General features: G+C 35.9%; 1 long non-coding RNA gene across 1 annotated transcript in view; it reads left to right on the top strand.

Moving 5' to 3' along the window:
- Positions 1 to 20,424, top strand: part of LOC136030606 (uncharacterized) — a 311,523-nt gene that overhangs the window by 282,469 nt on the left and 8,630 nt on the right. The window lies entirely within an intron of this gene.

Genomic DNA, 20,424 nt, shown 5'->3' on the forward strand with positions numbered 1-20,424 from the left:
TTCAATGAAGGGGGTGCGGGATTTTCTGGCATTATTAAAATAAAAACAGTGAAAAAATTAATATGAAAAAGTTTTTTTCAACTGGAAGTAAGGAGTAGCATTGATACTTAAGACGAACAGAGATTGTTACACATATGAGGGGTTTTTCTCCTTCTAAATACCTCGCTCTTTGCGCTAAAGTATTTTTTAGTAATTTCAACTATTTATTCTATGGCCTTTCTGATTCGGGGGTCGTTCTTAAAGAATTGGGACAAAATTTAAGCTTTAGTGTAAAGAGCGAGGTATTAGCGAGGAGACAAACCCCCTCATATACATAATAAAAATATACGAATATAGAAGTTCGTTACGTAAGTTAATTCTTAAGTTACATATATTTCTTTCTAATAAAAACGTTCGTTAAAATTTAAAAGTAATCGAAAAATTGGAGGGCAACTAGGCCTCCTCCACCCCTTTTTTCTCAAAATTGTCTGATCAAAACAAAGAGAAAGCCATTTAGCCAAAAAAAGAATTAATATGCAAAGTTCATTTTAATAATTTATGTGCGGAGAGCCTAAATCGAACATGCATTAGTTCAAAAACGTTCAGAAATTAAATAAAAAAACTAGTTTTTTTTTTACTGAAAGTAAGGAGCATCATTAAAACTTAAAACGAACAGAAATTACTCCGTGTATGAAAGGGGCTATTCACTTCTCAACGCCCCGCTCTTTACGCTAAAGTTTTTTACTGTTTAATAAAGTAGAATTGAGAGAAAGATTCAAACTTCCACATTTTTGTACGTAGGAGCTTGAAGCCTCCACAGTAGGGTTTTCTGTTACCCTAAATCTTATGGTGTTATTTTCATTAAGATCACGTGTGGTTTTTTTGTGTGTTTCCCCCTTTTTTCTACAATTGATAAATTTCTCAGGCTTGTGACTTTGATGGGTAACATTAAATTTGGCCAATTTTACATATCTCTGTTTGTAGATATCTCTGTTAAATATCTGTCGGTTTGTAAACTCTGTTTCTTAGAGTTTTGGTTACTATTGAGCCGCATTGCTCCTTACTTACAGTTTGTTCCCACAAACTGTTTGACAACACGCTTAGCTTTCATCATAGCAGCAACTTAGGTAGGATATTTAGATAAATTTTATATTTTACCAGTCAAGTAACTAAGCTCCTCTTCTATATAACATACTCAGCCATTATAATTTTAGCAACTTAGATGAAGATACTTTTATCTGTTTGGGGTTTCCTAAGCACATACGTTTTTAACTACCTTAGGCTTATCTTTTTGAGAATTAATTTGAAAACTTTCCAAAAAACAAGTTTTCAGAGGAAAGTAAAGAGCAGTAAAGTAAAGTAAAAATTCAAATAATCTTCCAAGTGTATAGCTACCACAAATCACTACCAATAAACAAGAGCTAAGAGCTCACATGGCACTTGTGACGAGGCCGGAAGAGCCAAGAGCCAGGAACTCATATGGTATGAGCTCTAGCAAAATTCTGAAAACTAATAGATTGGTTTAAAAGGAAAATCAGGTGCTTAATGCCGGTTGGCATTTAAAATAAGAGCTCTGAGTCACGGGGTCCTTCTCAATATGAAAATTCATTAAGATCCAATCACCCATTCGTAAGATACCTCGTTTTTCAAGTTTTTCAAGAATTCCGGTTTCCCCCTCCAACTCCCATCGATGTCACCGGATCTGGTCAGGGATTTAAAATAAGAGCTCCAAAGCACAAGATCCTTCTAGGATCTTGATCCTAGATTTTGCATTCGAACTATCGAATGCAAAATCAAAAAGAAAACTAATGACACAGGTAACACCTCCAAAACTAAAGAAACAAGAGACAATGGCAGAAATGCAAAAATTTCCGTCTGTTACATGTGATGAAGTAAAAAAATGCATTTGTGAAATTAAAGGGACAAGGTCAACGGGCCTAGATGAACTTTCTTTGCAACTAATACTAAAAGTACAACCAGCAATCATTGAGCCTCTTACAGTCCTTATAAACAGAAGCCTTGACGAAGGTATTTTCCCTACCAAACTAAAAGAATCCAAATTAATTCCACTTTTTAAAGGAGGAGATCCAACAGTAATTGGTAACTATCGACCAATTAGCTTACTTCCAATTTTTTCGAAAATACATGAAAAGCTTGCTGCAAAAAGACTATATGAATACTTTGAAGCTAATAAAATTCTTTCTGATAAACAATATGGATTTCGGAAAAACAGATCCACTGAACTCGCAATTATGGATCTTATAATGAATATAAAATCGGCGCAAGATGATGGTTTATATTCTCTGGCGATTTTTCTAGATTTAACAAAAGCTTTTGATTGCGTTGATTTTGACATTCTTCTTGAAACATTAGAAGGATATGGGATAAAGTCGACGGTTCTTGAATGGATTCGGTCATATTTAACAAATAGACGCTGTAAAATACTTGCTAATGGTATCTTGTCAGATTCATTCAATGTAACTTGTGGGGTGCCCCAGGGATCAGTTCTTGGACCATTACTTTTTTTAATTTATGTGAATGAACTTTCGGCTGATATCCCCTTTGCATATATAATAAATTTTGCGGACGACACAGTACTATTTCTAACACATAAAAACCGTGAGCAACTAATTACAAACGCTGAAGTTTGCCTCCAGGCAGCAACCGAATTCTTTGAAGAGCGGTTGCTTTCCCTTAATACAAAAAAGACCAAGTATATCATTTTTAAACATGGAAATGACCCAGTTTACGATAGCAAGATAAATACGGCAGACCACGGAAAAATTGAAAGAGTTGATCACATTAAATATTTAGGTATAATAATTGATGAAAAGCTGGATTGGGCAATCCACATTAAATTTCTTTGTATGAAGCTGTCAAGAGCTGTTGGTATTCTCCATAGACTGAAATTTATTTTTCCCCATAAAATATTACTGACTCTATATTTTAGTATATTCCACTCATATCTTTTATATGGAATAAGCATTTGGGCTTCAAATTATAAGTCAGAATGGAAGCAAGTTCAAATTCTTCAGAATAAAGCTATACGTGCAATTTGCAAGCTTGAGCCTCGTCAGAGTGTAAAGGCGTTTTTAATAAGACTTAAGATATTAAATGTGGCTCGACTTCGAGAAAAAAAGATTGCCGAAACTTTATATAAAGTAAGCACAAATACCGCACCTGAGTCGTTTATGTCAGTTTTTCGAAGGAATGATGAAATTCATCAACATGATACTTGGCATGCATCGCAACTAGTTACAGAAACGAGACGTCTCACGTCGTCTGGTTTTTTAATTAGATTTACCGGACTGAAAATATGGAATTATTGGCCAAATACTTTGAGATGTGCTAATAGCCTACCAGAGTTCAAAAGTAAGATTAAAAGCTTCTTAATGGAAAACATTGAATTAAATCCTAATTTCTTTTACCGATAGTTCTCTATGTTTTGTTTTATTAATTTACGTTTGTTTTCTTTTCTTTTCCCTTCTTCTTCTTTTCTCTTTTTACCTTAGAATTCTATTCTTGATGATTGAATGAATACTGTCACCCGTTACAGGCAGTGCTCTCTTAGGGTGTAGTTAGTTTATAGTGTGTGATTTTTTTTTTTTTGTTAATAAACGAATTGAATTGAAAATCTAGACATAAAATTTCATTAAGACCTGATCACCCATTCGTAAGTTACATGTACCTAATTTTTTCTAATTTTTTCAAATTACTCTCCCCCCCCCAACTCCACCAAAGAGAGCGGATCCGGTCCGGTTATGTCAGTCACCTATCTTGGATTTACTTATTCTTTCCACCAAGTTTCATCCTGATCTCTCCGCTTTAAGCGTTTTCCAAGATTCCCTCCCCCTAAAGACACCGGATCCGGTCGGGATTTAAAACCAGAGATCTGAGTTTTGAGGTCCTTCTAAATATGAAATTTCATTACGATAAGATGACTCTTTCGTAAGTTAAAAATACCTCACTTTTTCTATTTTCTTAGAATTAACCCTCCCCTCAACTCCCCAAAAGAAAGCAGATCCGTTCCGGTTATGTCACTCCCGTATCTAGGACTTGTGCTTATTTTTCCTACCAAGTTTCATCCCGACCCTCCACTCTAAGCGTTTTTCAAGATTTTAGGCCCCCCCCCGCTTTCCCCTTCACCGGATCCCTTCGGGATTTAAAATAAGAGCTCTGAGACATGATATCCTTCCAAACATCAAATTTCATTAAGATCCGATCACTCCTTTGTAAGTTAGAACTACCTAATTTTTCTATTTTTTAAGAATTAACTCTCCCCCCCCCTCAACTCCCCCAAAGAGAGCGGATCCGTTCCGATTATGTCAATCACGTATCTAGGACTTACAACTATTTTTCCCATCAAATTTCATTCCGATCCCTCCACTCTAAGCGTATTCCAAGATTTTAGGACCCCCCCAAGTCCCCCCAATGTTACCAGATCCAATTGGGATTTAAAATAAGAGTTCCGAGACACGATATCCTTCCAAACATCAAATTTTATTAAGATCCGATCACTCCTTCGTAAGTTAAAAATACCTCATTTTTTAATTTTTCAGAACTAACCCTCCTTCCTTTCAACTTCCCCGAAGAGAGTGGATCCGTTCCGGTTATGTAAATCACGTATCTAGGACTTATGATTATTTTTACCTCCAAGTTTCATCCTGATTCCACCACTCTAAGCGTTTTCCAAGATTTTAGGTTCCACCCACCAACTCCCCCAATGTCACCAGATCCGGTCGGGATTTAAAATAAGAGCTTTGAGTCACGATATACTTCCAAACATCAAATTTCATTAAGATACGATCACTCCTTCGTAAGTTAAAAATACCTCATTTTTTCTAATTTTTCGGAATTATCCATCTCCTCCGCCCCAACTCCTCCGAAGAGAACGGATCCGTTCCGGTTATGTCAATCACGTATCCAGGACTTGTGCTTATTTTTCCCACCAAGTTTCATCCTGATCCCTCCACTCTAAGCGTTTTCCAAGATTTTAGGCTCCCTCTCCCTCAATTCCCCCAATGTCACCGGATCCAGTCGGAATTTCAAATGAGAGCTCTGAGGCACGATATCCTTCCAAACTCCAAGTTTCATTAAAATCCGATCACTCCTTCGTAAGTTGAAAATACCTCATTTTTTCTAATTTTTCAGAATTAAAAAACTCCTCCTAACAGAGCAGATTTGTTCCGGTTATGTCACTCCCGTATATAGGACTTCTGCTTATTTTTCCCCTCCAAGTTTCATACCGATCCCTCCACTCTAAGCGTTTTCCAAGATTTTAAGTTCCCCCTTCCAACTCCCCCCAATGTCACCGGATCTGGTCGGAATTTAAAATAAGAGCTCTGAGACACAATATCCTTCCAAACATCAAATTTCATTAAGATCCCATCACCCATTCGTAAGTTAACAATACTTCATTTTTTCTGTTTTTCCGAATTAATCGGCCCCCCACTCCCCCCCCCAGATGGTCAGATCGGGAAAAAGACTATTTCTAATTTAATCTGGTCCGGTCCCTGATACACCTGCCAAATTTCATCCGACAGAATTTGCGATCGCTATATGTTACTTGGTTAATACCAAGTGCCATAAAAAGAAACACGAAATGAAAGAAAAATACAATGAATAACTGAGTCAAACTCAAAACGAGCAAACAATTAACATGAGTAGGGCTGACAACCCCCATGCCCCTCTAAACTGGAACAGTTTGCTCTGGGAGGTGGGAAGCAAAAGGTCTGCATCTCTATTGAGCGTCGGCCAACATTTCATCGCTGTCGTCAAACATGTGATGGCAAAATTTTCTCTGCATGGAAAGAAGATTTACTGTTCCACATGATGTTCCTAGTTCATTCTTTGAGAAAATTAAATAAAAAAAACAACTTGTTAAATGAAAGTAAGGAGAAAATAAAATAAGGATTATACTTTTTACCAATGAAAATGTTTGTAATAAACTAAAAGTTCTAGTTGCTTTTTTAAGTAATCAAGAAATTAGAGGGCAACTAGGCCTCCTCCCTCGCTCCTTTTTTCTCAAAATCTTCCAATTAATTGCAATTAATCAGTACGCAAATTTCGTTTTAATTATTTATGTGCAGAGAACCAAGATCAAAACATGCATTAATTGAAAAACGTCCAGAAATAAATAAAAAAACAAGTTTTTTAAATGAAAGTAAGGAGCAACATTAAAACTTAAAACGAACAGAAATTACTCCGTATATGAAAGGGGCTTTCCTCCTCAACGCCCCGCTCTTTACGCTAAAGTTTAAAAAGAGCCCTTTTTAAGTGACCGAAAAAATTGAAGGGCCCATAGGCCCCCTCCCACGCTCATTTTTTCCCAAAAGTCACCGGATCAAAATTCTGGGATAGCCATTTTATTCAACATAGTCGAAAAACCTAATAACTATGTTTTTAGAGACGACTTACTCCCCCGCAGTCCCCGTGTGAGGGGCTGCAAGTTACAAACTTTGACCTGTAGTAATGGTTACTGGGAAGTGTACAGACGTTTTCAGGGGGATTTTTTTTGTTTATGGGGGAGAATTGAGGGGAAGTTACGTGGGAGGATATTTCCATGGAGAAACTTCTCATGGGGAAGAGAATTTCAATGAAGGAACTTCATTGAACGAACTTCAATATTCGTATGTTTTTATTGCGTATATGAGGGGGTTTAACCCTTGTCTATACCTTGCTCTTTTCACTAAAGCTTAAATTTTGTCCCAATTCCTTAAGAATGACCTCTGAATCACAAAGACCGTAGAATAAATAGTTGAAATTACTAAAAATACTTTAGCGTAAAGAGTGAGGTATAACGAGGAGGTAAACTCCTCATATGCGTAATAATTTTTGTTCGTTTTAAGTTTTAATGCTGCTCCTTACTTTCAGAAGAAAAACCTTTTCATATTTATTTTTTCATTATTTTTCAAATAATGCTAGAAAATTCTGCGCCCCCTTCATTGAAATTCTCTTCCCCCATGAGAAGTTTCTCCATGGAAATATCCTCCCTCTTAACTCCCCCTCAATTCTCTCCCCCTAAACCAAAAAATCCCCCTGAAAACGTCTTTACACTTCTCAGTAACCATTACTATATGTAAACACAGGTCAAAGTTTGTAACTTGCAGCCCCTTACACGGGGACTGCGGGGGAGTATGTCGTCTTTGAAGACAAAGTTATTAGGTTTTTCGACTGTGGCGAATAAAATGGCTATCTCAGAATTTTGTTCCGGTGACTTTTGGGAAAAAATGAGCGTGGGAGGGGGCCTAGGTGCCCTTCAATTTTTTTGGTCACTTAAAAAGGGCTCTAGAACTTTTAATATCCGTTAGAATGAGCCCTCGGGCGGCATTCTAGGACCACTCAGTCGATACGATCACCCCTGGAAAAAAAAAAACAAACAAAAAACAAATAAACACGCATCCGAGATCTGTCTTCTGGCAAGAAATGTGAAATTCCACATTTTTGTAGATAGGAGCTTGAAACTTCTACAATAAGGTTCTCTGATACGCTGAATCTGATGGTGTGATTTTCGTTAAGAATGTATGACTTTTAGGGGGTGTTTCCCCCTATTTTCTAAAATGAGGTAAATTTTCTCAGGCTCTTAACTTTTGATGAGTGTAACTGATCTTGAAACTTATATTTTTAAAATCAGCATTAAAATACGATTCTTTTGATGTAACTACTGGTATCAAAATTCCATTTTTTAGAGTTTTGGTTACTATTGAGCCGGGTCGCTCTTTACTACAGTTCGTTACCACGAACTGTTTGATTTCTTCTGACCGTTGAAGGGGTACTAGCTGTAATATGCCAGTTGCCAATTAGTAATGATGTTAATAAATTGCAAGATTGGCAGTGGTTATTTCAGTCAGAAGATGAACCTAAAGCCTTTTATGATCAAAGAGTTGACAGCTATTAGACTAATCTCCTGAAATGTAACAAGGATATGAGCTATCATAATTTGAAAAGTGTCATACCTGCTAGTCTCAAAGTTTCAAGTAGAAGTGCATTGAAAGAAAGCCTCAAAAAGGAGAAGGAATTTATAGTGGTATTAGAAAACGACTTGGATAGAAAGAAAGAAGAGTTGTCAGTGCAGAAAGTCGTTTCAGATAACCTTTTTGAACATGTAACGAAAGACTCGATAATGCTGTCGAGTCAAAGGATTTTGTTTGGGTACAGGTAGCAAAGACTATTTTAGATGCAGCAAAAGCTCAACGTAAAAAGGAAAAAGACTTAAAGTTAGGCATTCGAAAGGTCAAATCGACTGTTAAGAAAAGGAAAGGAGGAGCTGATCTCAAATGTTTTGAAAATGATGCTGAAAAAAACAAATTTGCACTGTTTTATGTGTATTTTGTGTCCCTTTTTACATGCAATTTTCTCTTCATTTGTATTGTATTTGAAGTAGCTTTGTTGAAATAAATGCACAAAGTAAGTGAACAGTGGTTGGCATCCCAGTTATTTTCAGTTATCTACATAAAAACTGATTCCTAGTTTGGTCCTTATTTGGTCACTTTTTTCGGCCCCTAGTGTCCTTATTTTCAGCCCATTTTGTCTGAACAACCTTTTTTATGAATAAATCCAACATTCTTATGAAGTCTCTTAGCTGTCTGTTCAACAGTAATATGTATGTTCCCCTGAATTGGTGTCTTGAGCAAGATTTGAGGGAGGAAGGTGCCCAATGTGTTTCCCATCACAGACACTTACGTTTTTACCTACAACTATTCTTTTTCCTTTTGCAAAGATCTAAATGATTCAAATCATTATTATTTTTTTTTTCACACCTAAAATCCTTTTAAAGTAAATTGAAACTTCGCGGGAGTGGGTAAAGAGTGATCCTCCGAATAGATTAGGATCAGAGAGGAGCATGTACATCAGATGGCTTGTTGCTATAGTGAGCTGTTAGTAGTAGTTCAAGACTTTTGTGGATGATACTCTTCAGATTAAAAACTAAATACTACGTACTGTACTTCTGCAGTACAATGCTCAAGCAGACTCAGTAATGTTAATTATGTTTGGTTTATCTTGTTACTTATTGAATGGCCCATATATACCTGATCAACCTCGGCTCTAGTGCCAATTTTCGAAGAAGCACTAAACTATGGATAGTAGAGACCAGGTGGTAATTTTTTGGTATTTAACAGAGTTCAGATGGGAAAAAAATATATCATTCAATGCTCTTTCCAGGCATAGTACTTAAACAGTAAACTGACCCCATTAAAGGGGGGAGTGACTTGGATATAGTTGCAGTAGCAGTGATTTAATATCTGAAAAGAGCATTACATTTCTCTTTTGTTTAGAAATGTCTTTTTTACATATGTAATTTATTAAGAGGGTCCTATTAACTGGAGTCTGAGAGATGGTTTATTGAGTTCAGTAGATTTAATTCGTCTAATTGATTAAAAAAAGGGATAAAATGCAATTTTTCTTCTTGTGATCCATAATTTAACTCTAAAGCGACTAAATTCACAATCAGGCACAGAATAGAAATACAGCCCAAGCAGTGATCTTGAAAACAGTTTACAAAATTTTGCATCCAAACTTCCACACTTTGACATATTGTGTGAAAATGGGCTCCAACTTTTCAACATTAATTCAAATTTGGCTCTAAACCTGTAACAGTTCTTGGGAACTGCCAATGCCTAAAAAAGCTAGTTTGGAAACCCTTGAGCGAAGGAGGTTGTCATTGTGCCTCCGTTTTAAAAAAAATGCAATAACGAACCCTCGGACGGCAAGTATTTTCCCGCACTTCATTCTCTATCCAGATTACGACAGCCTCGAGCTGTTTCTGAGCCTATCCCAGTTTTGTCCCCCATTCGCTGCGTTACTTCCAGATATGAAAAAAACTTTGTCCCCTTCATCACAGAAAAAATAAATAAAATATCCAACTAGTTTCTCCCTAGTTTTTTGGTGAGGTTCTGCCCAGGTTGTTGCACTTATTTGCTTGCCCCCCCCTCCTGTTTTCGCTTAGCTTCTCTTTTAATTTTTATGTGTTTTTCGTGTGTTTTATGTTTCGTTCTTTTTTTTGCGCTATATTTTGACTTATATATATATATATATATATATATATATATATATATATATATATATATATATATATATATATATATATATATATATACTAGCTGTTGGGGTGGCGCTTCGCGCCACCCCAACACCTAGTTGGTAGGGCGCTTCGCGCCCCCCCCCCAAGCCCCCCCGCGCGCGTAAGTCGTTACGCGCCATATTAGTTACGCGCCATTGTAACCTGTGAATAGAGACAGATATAAATATATATTTTTAACTACGTAAAACATGCGAATATACAACATTCTTCGCTGTCCCATTGTCTGTGCATATAAATAGCATTTATATTCCCTGTGTCCCGGTCGTCATTTGTGTCCTGGTGTCCCAGTTTGTATTTTCTCTTTGAGTGTCCCGGTCGTCATTTATATTCCCTGTGTCCCAGTGTCCCGGTCGTCATTTGTGTCCCGGTGTCCCGGTCTGTAATTTCTATTCAAACAGTCCCTGTGTCTCAGTCGTCAATTATATATCCTGCCTGTGCCCCCGGCGTCCCCGTTGTAGTTGTGTCCCTGCGTCCCGGTCGTGATTTGTGTCCGGGTGTCCCAGTCTGTAATTTTTCTTTGAGGTTCCTGGTCGTCATTTATATTCCCTCTGTGTCGGTCTGTGTTATATATATATATATATATATATATATATATATATATATATATATATATATATATAAGCCCCCCCGCGAGCGTAAGTTGTTACGCGCCATATTAGTTACGTGCCATTGTAGTTGTGTCCCTGTGTCCCACTACAGGTTTACCGACTCTTGAACATGCAACATATAATTGTCCATGGGAACAACAATCCGTAATGATTGCACTTGAGTTTTGTTGATGGTGATTGCTAATCAAACATTCCCTGTGTCTCCATCGTCATTTATATATCCCCCTGTGCCCCCACCGGCGTCCCCGTTGTAGTTGTGTCCCTGTGTCCCAGTCGTCATTTATAGTCGACAAACATGACGTCAGTCAACACACAAACATGACGTCAGTCGACAGAAAAACATGACATCAGTCGACACACACGTCCCAGTCGTCATTTGTATCCCGGTGTCCCATTCTGTAATTTCTCTTTGAGTGTCCCGGTCGTCTTTTTTTTCTTTTTTCTTTTTAGTTTTTTTTGTAGTTTTTCCCTTTTTTTATTTTTATTTTTTTAGTTTTCTTTTTCTCCTTTAATTGTCAGTTTTTTTTCCTTTTTTTAGTTTTTTTCTTTTTCAGTTTTTATGGCACTTGTTATTAACCAAGTGACATATAGCAGTCGCCAATTCTGTCGGTCTGTCTGTCGGTCTGTCGGTCTGTCTGTCGGTCTGTTGGTCCCGGTTTTGCTACTTTAGGCACTTCCAGGTAAGCTAGGACGATGAAATTTGGCAAGCTTATCAGGGACCGTACCAGATTAAATTAGAAATAGTCGTTTTCCCGATTTGACCATCTGGGGGGGAGTGGGGGCCCGGTTAATTCGCAAAAAATAGAAAAAATGAAGTTTTTTTAACTTATCAGCGGGTATTTGGATCTTAATGAAATTTGATGTTTGGAATGATATTGTGTCTTAGAGCTCTTATTTTTAATCCCGACCGGATCTGATGACATTGGGGGGAGTTGGAGGGGGAAAACCTAAAGTCCCGGTTTTGCTACTTTAGGCACTTCCAGGTAAGCTAGGACGATGAAATTTGGCAAGCGTATCAGGGACCGGACCAGATTAAATTAGAAATAGTCGTTTTCCCGATTTGACCATCTGGGGGGGGGGGGAGAAGGGGCCGGTTAATTCGGAAAAATAGAAAAAATGAAGTATTTTTAACTTATGAGCGGGTGATTGGATCTTAATGAAATTTGATGTTTGGAATGATATTGTGTCTCAGAGCTCTTATTTTAAATCCCGACTGGGTCTGATGACATTGGGGGGAGTTGGAGGGGGGAAACCTAAAATCTTGGAAAACACTTAGAGTAGAGGGATCGGGATGAAACTTGATGGGAAAAATAAGCGCAAGTCCTAGATACATGATTGACATAATTGGAACTTATTTGCTCTCTTTGGGGTAGTTGGGAGGGGGGGAGTAAGTCTTAAAAATTAGAAAAATGAGGTATTTTCAACTTACGAACGGGTGATCGGATCTCAATGAAATTTGATGTTTAGAAGGATATCGTGTCTTAGAGCTCTTATTTTAAATCCCGACCGGATCTGGTGATGGGGGCGGGGAGTTGGGAGGGGGAAACCTAAAACTTGGAAAACACTTAGAGTGGAGGGATCGGGATTTAACATTGTGGGAAAAATAAACACAAGTCCTAGATAGATGATTGACATAAACGGAACGGATCCGCTCTCTTTTGGGTAGTTGGGGGGGGGGGGGGTTAATTCTGAAAAATTAGAAAAAATGAGGAATTTTTAACTTACGAATGGGTGATTGGATCTCCATGAAATTTGATTTTTAGAAGGATATCGTGGCTCAAAGCTCTTATTTTAAATCCTGACCGGATCTGGTGACATTGGGGGAAGTTTGGGGTGGGGAGACCTAAAATGATGGGAAACCCTTAGATTGGAAGGATTGGGATGAAACTTGGTTGGAAAAATAAGCAAAAGTCTTGCATACGTAATTTACATAATTGGAACGGATCCGCTCAATTGCGGGGGGGGGGGGGGGTAATTCTGAAAAATAAGAAAAATAACGTATTTTTAACTTACGAAGGAGTGATCGGATCTTCATGAAACTTCATATTTAGAAGGACCTCGTAACTCTGATATCTTATTTTAAATCTCAACCGGATCAAACGTAATTGGGGGGGGGGGCAGTTGGGGGGACCGGAAATCTTAGAAAATACTTAAAGCGGTGAGATCAGGATGAAACTGGATGGGAAGAATAGAAACCTGTCTAAGATACGTGACTGACATAACTGGACCGGATCTGCTCTCTTTGGTGGAATTGGGAGGGGGGAGGTAATTTTGAAAATTGAGGTATTTGTAACTTACGAAAGGGTGACCAGATCTTAATGAAATTTGATATTTAGAAGGATCTTGTGCTATAAAGTTTAACTTTAGGTTCTGACCTTCTCACAAGTGCCAAATGAGCTCTTGGCTCTTGGCTCTTCCGACCTCGTCCAAATGAGCTCTTGGCTCTTCCGACCTCGTACCATATGAGCTCTCGGCTCTTCCGACCTCGTCACAAGTGCCATATGAGTTCTTAGCTCTTGTTTTGTTTTTTATTAGTTTTTTTTTTTTTTTTCTGTTTACCTTTTTTTTAGTTTTTTTCTTTTTTAGTTTTTTTCTTCTTTTGTATTAATGCTAAAGCCAACATTCGAACCTGGAACCTCTCGGACCTAGAACCTCGGACCTTCACTGTGTCTCCTTCGTCATTTATATATCCCCCTGTGCCTTTTTTTTGTTTTTTACCTTTTTTTGCTTTTTTAGTTTTTTTTCTTTTCTCTTTTTAGTTTTTTTTTGTAGTTTTTACTCTTTTTTAGTTTTTTATTTTCATTCTTATTTTTTTAGTTTTCTTTTTCTCCTTTATTTTTCAGTTTTTTCCTTTTTTAGTTTTTTTTCTTTTTTAGTTTTTAGTTTTTTTAGTTTTTTACCTTTTTTTTAGTTTTTTTAGTTTTTGTTTTTTTTTTTTGTAGTTTTTACCTTTTTTTAAGTTATTTTTATTAGTTTTTAGTTTTTTTTCTTTTTTAGGTTTTAGTTTTTTACCTTTTTTTACTTTTTTTAGCTTTTTTATTTTATTTTTTTTTGTAGTTTTTGTAAGGTTTGAACCTGGAACCTCTCGAACCTAGAACCTGGAACATACCGCGTTACCAACTCAGCTACATCAGCTTGTATACTTTCGTTTTTGAATTGGTATATGATGAAATAATTCAGACGTCATATACGGACAGACAGACAGACAGACATAACCCACAAACAACTTATTTTTATATATATTTTTTTAGTTTTCTTTTTCTCCTTTATATGTCAGTTTTTTTCCTTTTTTTAGTTTTTTTCTTTTTCAGTTTTTTTGTTTTTTATTAGTTTTTATTTTTTTTCTTTTTACCTTTTTTTTAGTTTTTTTTTCATTTTTAGTTTTTTTTTCTTCTTTCGTATTAATGCTAAAGCCAACATTCGAACCTGGAACCTCTCGGACCTAGAACCTCGGACCTTCTCTGTGTCCCCGTCGTCATTTATATATCCCCCTGTGCCTATTTTTGGTTTTTACCTTTTTTTTGCTTTTTTAGTTTTTTTTCTTTTTTATTTTTAGTTTTTTTTTGTAGTTTTTACTCTTTTTTTTAGTTTTTTATTTTTATTCTTATTTTTTTAGTTTTCTTTTTCTCCTTTATTTTTCAGTTTTTTCCTTTTTTCTTTTTTTTCTTTTTTAGTTTTTAGTTTTTAGTTTTTTTTTAGTTTTTTACCTATTTTTAGTTTTTGGTTTGTTTTGTAGTTTTTACCTTTTTTTTAGTTATTTTATTAGTTTTTAGTTTTTTTTTTCTTTTTTAGGTTTTAGTTTTTTACCTTTTTTTTACTTTTTTTAGCTTTTTTATTTTTTTTGTTTTTTTTGTAGTTTTTGTAAGGTTTGAACCTGGAACCTCTCGAACCTAGAACCTGGAACATACCGCGTTACCAACTCAGCTACATCAGCTTGTATACTTTCGTTTTTGAATTGGTATATGATGAAATAATTCAGACGTCATATACGGACAGACAGACAGACAGACATAACCCACAAACAACTTATTTTTATATATATATATATATATATATATATATATATATATATATATATATATATATATATATTTATTTCTTGTTCTTTTCTGTATTATTTGCTTATTTTGTCTCCTTCTTTTTTTCTGACTTGTATTTGTTCAAGTTTAGTTTGACCGGGTCACTCATAATTTGATTATTCATTATGATTTTTATTTTTCGTTTTTTTTTTTTGCTTTGTTAGTGCAACCATGTATTTTGTCGACTCAGAAGTCCAAATTCGGCCCTTTGAGGGCTTGTGATAGAGATCTTTTTGGAATTAATATCTTATCTAGTAGAGAGAGATAGAAGCAGAGGTGCCTCTTTAAACTTGTTTTCAAATTCAAGATTTAAGGCTAATGGTCTTTTTTGTTCCCGCCCAATTTCTGAAACAGATTCTAAGAATCTTAATAACGCCACTGCTAGTATCTATTCGATAGCAAACTCGTTTATGAGACTTGACAAAAACATAAACAAGTGGGAGAAAAAAACAAAAGATGTTTGTTTAGCAAAAGCACGTTAGATTCTACGGAGATTAATTTAAATGAACAGGTTATGTAAAAGAAAATATACCCACTGCTGAGCTAAAAATAGTGTTTTCTTTTGCACATCAATTTAAAGGGTAATCCTATATTTTTTCGCTCAGAGATTTTGATTCGATGCGCATTGAATGCAAATGGTAGAACTTGTACGAAAAGTAGACAAATCTTTTATTTTCGAGATGGGTGTCTGTTTTGAAATGTAAAGCGTGAACTCTCCCAAACCTCAACCGAGACCGAGTCCGTTTGGAAATGAAAATTGTTTGGCTATTGGGAGAACCCTTGGGTATTGAGAATTGCAAGCAGTTAGCCAGGTGGGTGAAACACACACCTGGCTATTTTCTTTTAATCTTCAGTTCTCGAAGTCCACCAGTCCCCAAACTTAAACCTCGTCATGTTACTTCTGAATTCCTTTTTACAAATTGTGATGAAAATGAAATAAATGAAATAATTATGTGTATGAAATAACAATCCTGTGGAGTAGATGAAGTATCGTTAAAGCAACAAAAACAATTGTTATTTCTATTTTGACTCATCTGATTAATTTATCACTTGAAGAGGGAACTTTTCCAGAAAGACTTAAATTAGCCTGAGTGCTACCCCTTCACAAAGGGAAGTAAAAAAATGAACCGAGTAATTACCGATCCATTTCTATTTTACCTTTTTTTCGAAGATTTATGAGAAAGTAGTCCATGAAAGAATGTATGATTACCTCCAGGAGTAGAATCTTCTGTGCGATACCCAACTTGGCTTTCGCAAAGGACTTTCTACGGATATGCACCAGCTATCTGGAATTCAATCCCCTTGGAAATCCGGAACTCAAATAACCTTACTACCTTCAAGCGAGCAGTGAAGGGTCGTTCCAGAAATACTGTTTAGATTTGAATATCATGCGGTCCTCCTCTTTTCGGTCTTTTCTTTTCTTTTCTTTTTTTTTCTTTTCTTTCTCTTCGTCACTCCCCTTTTTTCTCTTTTTTTTCTTTTTTGATAAATCCAGTTGATTCGTTGTTTCTGTTAGTTGATTGTTTAATTATTCTTTAGTTAAGTTTCTGCCCTAGTCAAGCACTTTTGTGCTTTCCTGGCAGATTATGTACATGTAATTATGTGTTTTCATTTAAATATATATGATTGAATTGAATTGAAGAATTCCTGCGAACAAAACTCTAGCACAGCTTGCATCAAACAATAAGTGCGTAATTGGTAATTTGATGTGTGTGTGTAGACTTGTTCCTGTGTTTGCGTACGTTTGTGTTTTTGTGCTCCTCAATCTCATCCTGCTAAATAACTAAGAAGACTAATCCGCCATTCCATCATAAATTTACTATGAAAAAGTAGTACATAAACAGAATTGATGGAAATAAAACTAATTTATTGGGAAGATAACAAGAGGAAAAGTTTGTGTAAAACGAAAAACTCGATGCATACCCGTACTAATGAACTTATTTTGGAAGAAATATAGCCTCTCAGGCGCATACGGGTTAAAGCACATAAAAAAGAATTTTTATTGAAATAGAAGAAAAGCGATAACAGTAAAAAGTTCGGGATTTCCCAAAATGAATTTAAAAACCCTTGTCCATCGTATCTGCCCCCATTAAAATACAACAACGAAAACAAACAGTCCGCACATGCAAAAGTAAACTACCCAAAGAAAAAGGATGAATGTTTGAGAGGTTTTTCACTCTCAGAAATCATATACCTCAGGTGGCTAGTACCAAGCATGGCAGAAGTGTGCCAAGCATAGCGGAACTGTGAGAACAGTACTAAGAGTGAATGATCTGTGCCAAGCATGACATAAGTTTCCCAAGCATGGCAGATGTCTGCTAAGTCTGATACAAGATCGTGATTTCATAGCAATCTGGGAATGTACATTATACAATTAGGCTAGTGAGTTAAGTAATTGAAAATTAAAGAGCCATTTGAAACAGACGGACAGAAAATAAAATCCTTCAATGATCTAAATGTGAAACGGTCAAACATTACTGTCTATGCATAATTGACTGAAAATGAAGAGAAATAAAAATAAATAATTATACCAAACATAAAAGAAATGGGTACTGCTATATACAAATAATTAAATCCTAAACGATTAAAAATTAAAATGAGTGCTAAAGTTAAACCAAAAAGGACACAAATTACTGCCCATAGGAGTTCGACTAGAGTTCCGTTCTAACCGTAAACCAAAATAAAAAATTGTCGCTAAATATAATCTGTAAACCTTAATTGTTGATGCTTCCTGTAATTAGTATATTAAACACTAAATAATTATACATTACACATTCAGTTCATTTTCAATATCTTTCCAGTCACCTTGATTTTTATAGGGGTTTTTTTTTGTCAGTATTTTGGAATTAATAAGATGAAAGCTATTTTTCTTGTAATAAGATTAGGGCATTAACGTTATTTTGTGTTAGGGCGAGATGCACAAGATTTCGGAAAGAAACTTAAAGACGCTTTAATTAAATACCAAAAATGAACGAATTGTACAGAAAACGTAATAATTGTAGGAAAAACTATAAAAATCACAAATATTAAGCCCAGGTAACATACAAGAAATTTATAAAAAAAAAACTAAAATTGTTTGTATTAAATGTATTTAATATACTTCAGACCAGATAAGAAACTTCATTATTTTTGGACATTGACGAAGAATGAGACAGAAATTTATGGAGGAAAAAATAATTTTCCTTGCCAATATTTTTTAACACATTTTTTTTTATCAAACACGAAGATTTATCTATTCCAAATCAGACCAAATTATTTCTTCAAAATCACTGTTTTCATGCATTGAGTTCCTGGTAAATTCACTGTTCTCCCCCGATCCCTTCTCTGCGTTTTTTTTCTTGCTGTTCACTTCAACTCGACTCAACCTTCTTTTTTTTCCTCTTTTTATTTCTTGAGACAAGCTTGAGTCCTTCGGTTGGTGGGCTGTTGTACATTTTACAGACACAGGTTCTCTGATTTCCATATTCCTTGCAACCCTTGAGTCTAAAATTTCAGGAAGTAAGGATTCATTCCAGAAGGCTTCAAGGTTCGGAAATATTTTTTCCCAGTAGTCTTTCGATCGGTGAACTGTAATTATTTCCCAATCCTCAATAGAGTTATAAACTATTAAGTGGCATACCATTTTATCCAGTATCTCGAGTTGGCCTTGTATCTGGGCGAAATACCTGTGATTTTTTTTTAGCTGAAGACCTTCACTGGATAATTCAAGAAAAAATGCTTTAACTAAATTTTTTGACTGGGCCACATCATAAATGGTTTTGAACTCTGGTATATTATGCACCGTTTTTATCTCTATAGGTGTGCCATTAGGGAGCAGCCCATCTACAGATGCAGCAAGATACTGATACTGTGGATGCACACTGAGTCCTATTTGATCTCCCTTTACGACTTTTAAGTTGAATTTGTTTTCATATGCTTCTAGTGCCACTACTTCTAAATCTAAGCCCTTTTTCATTAGGGCAGAGCAGAATCTAGGTCCCAAGTTTCGAATTTGCTTAACAATTGGGGCAACTCTGGTGCTGTTTTTTCTGGTTGCAATTCTGTGGAAGTAACTACTAGTTATTCTCTTAGATCTTTCTTCAACCCAAGTGTCATTTTTGGATTGGCCCTTGGTACTGTTGAACAAACAGCTTATACTGGCAAAATCCAATTTTAAATTCTCGTCAGTATATTTTTGTATGGCCAAATTCATTTCATCAGAAGTCATGTCTGGCTTATTGCAATTTGGTCCATAGTCACGATTACCAAAGTTATAGTTTCTATTTTTTAACTTAGCAACGTGTTTTCCTCCAAGAGCACTATAATAACTGGTCAAATTACGTTTAGATATTACACGGAGTTTAGCCGTTTTATTACAATATTTTTTTGTTACGCTAGAAGGACTAAGCCCAAAAATATTTTTCCAAGCTAATTGATGCCATTTTGGACCTGAATTATAAGCAAGACTTGCTCCATGAACTCTTGCATGATATGAACCTCGTTTAGACCGGCTTATTTGCTTTCCTCCGATGAATTTAGCAACAACTGACATGTAGCTTTCAGCTAAGTTTGTAGTTGCGTCATTTCGAAGCTGCTCTGCTTTTCGACACACAATATCGACCTCTGTCATAACATCTTCAAACACGTGCAGGGGAAAATTATTCCACCGATCTTCTATTTCACTATTCACGGTCAATTCAGCAATCTTAGGACATCCAGAATCACATTTTGTGTGGTTTCCGAAAACATGGTACGGACCTCTTTTTAACAAGATTTTCAATTCTTCTGCTGTTCCATTATTTTCAGAATTTATTTTTATCGCACCCGTTAAATTTTTTGTCAGTTGCTGGATAATTCCTCGGGGAAGACATTTTGTGTACAAACCTTTTTTATTTTTGCACAAATTATATAGATGGGCTGTATAGTTTTTTGTGACGTGATTTGCACATTCATGTTTCCGTATGTTGGAACCGTAGGAAACACTTTGTTTTAGCTTATAAAAAACACTGGAATCACCGTCACCGATAAACTCTAAAAACTGTAATCCGTGCATCTCCTCACTGGAACGAAAGCCTTCAACTAGAATATCTGTTTCCATGCTCCTTGAATTTCCGTTATAATTCAGAAAGCAGAAATGATCTTTGGGAATTACTTTGGCGTTTGCAGAAGAAAAACATATATAACAGTATTTATTTTTTATGCCAACATATAACAGTTTTTTCGTAAATGCATCTATGATAACTGCAACACATCCTTTGGCCGAATAATCGTGTCCTTTGCTACGCTTATTCCAGCCTCCATCACATATCACTTTTGTCCAGTATAAGTCCTCCTTATACCTATCATCATGAATGGCTGATTTTAAGGCCTCTCGTCCATTTTCTAGCAAAATTTCCGATAAACTATTCATCCAAGCATTACCAAGCTGCCTTTCAATACGGGAATAAACTATTCGTGACATTGGTTTCACTCCAAGCACCCCGAAGAATTCACACAGTGTAGAATATCCTCCTCCACTACCCATGGCTCCCCAAACAGCCTTCGAATTCAAGCAGCCTTTAAGACTTGATTTTTTTTTCGGAAAAAGCAACCTGTGTCTGGTCCGTAAAACTTGAAAGATATTCTTTTACGCTTGTTGCTGGACATTCTGGTTCACCTTTAATCCTCTTTTCCCAGTTACACTTATTACACTTAACTT

This window comes from Artemia franciscana, chromosome 1, assembly GCF_032884065.1.
Source record: "Artemia franciscana chromosome 1, ASM3288406v1, whole genome shotgun sequence".
Taxonomy (NCBI): Eukaryota; Metazoa; Arthropoda; class Branchiopoda; order Anostraca; family Artemiidae; genus Artemia; species Artemia franciscana.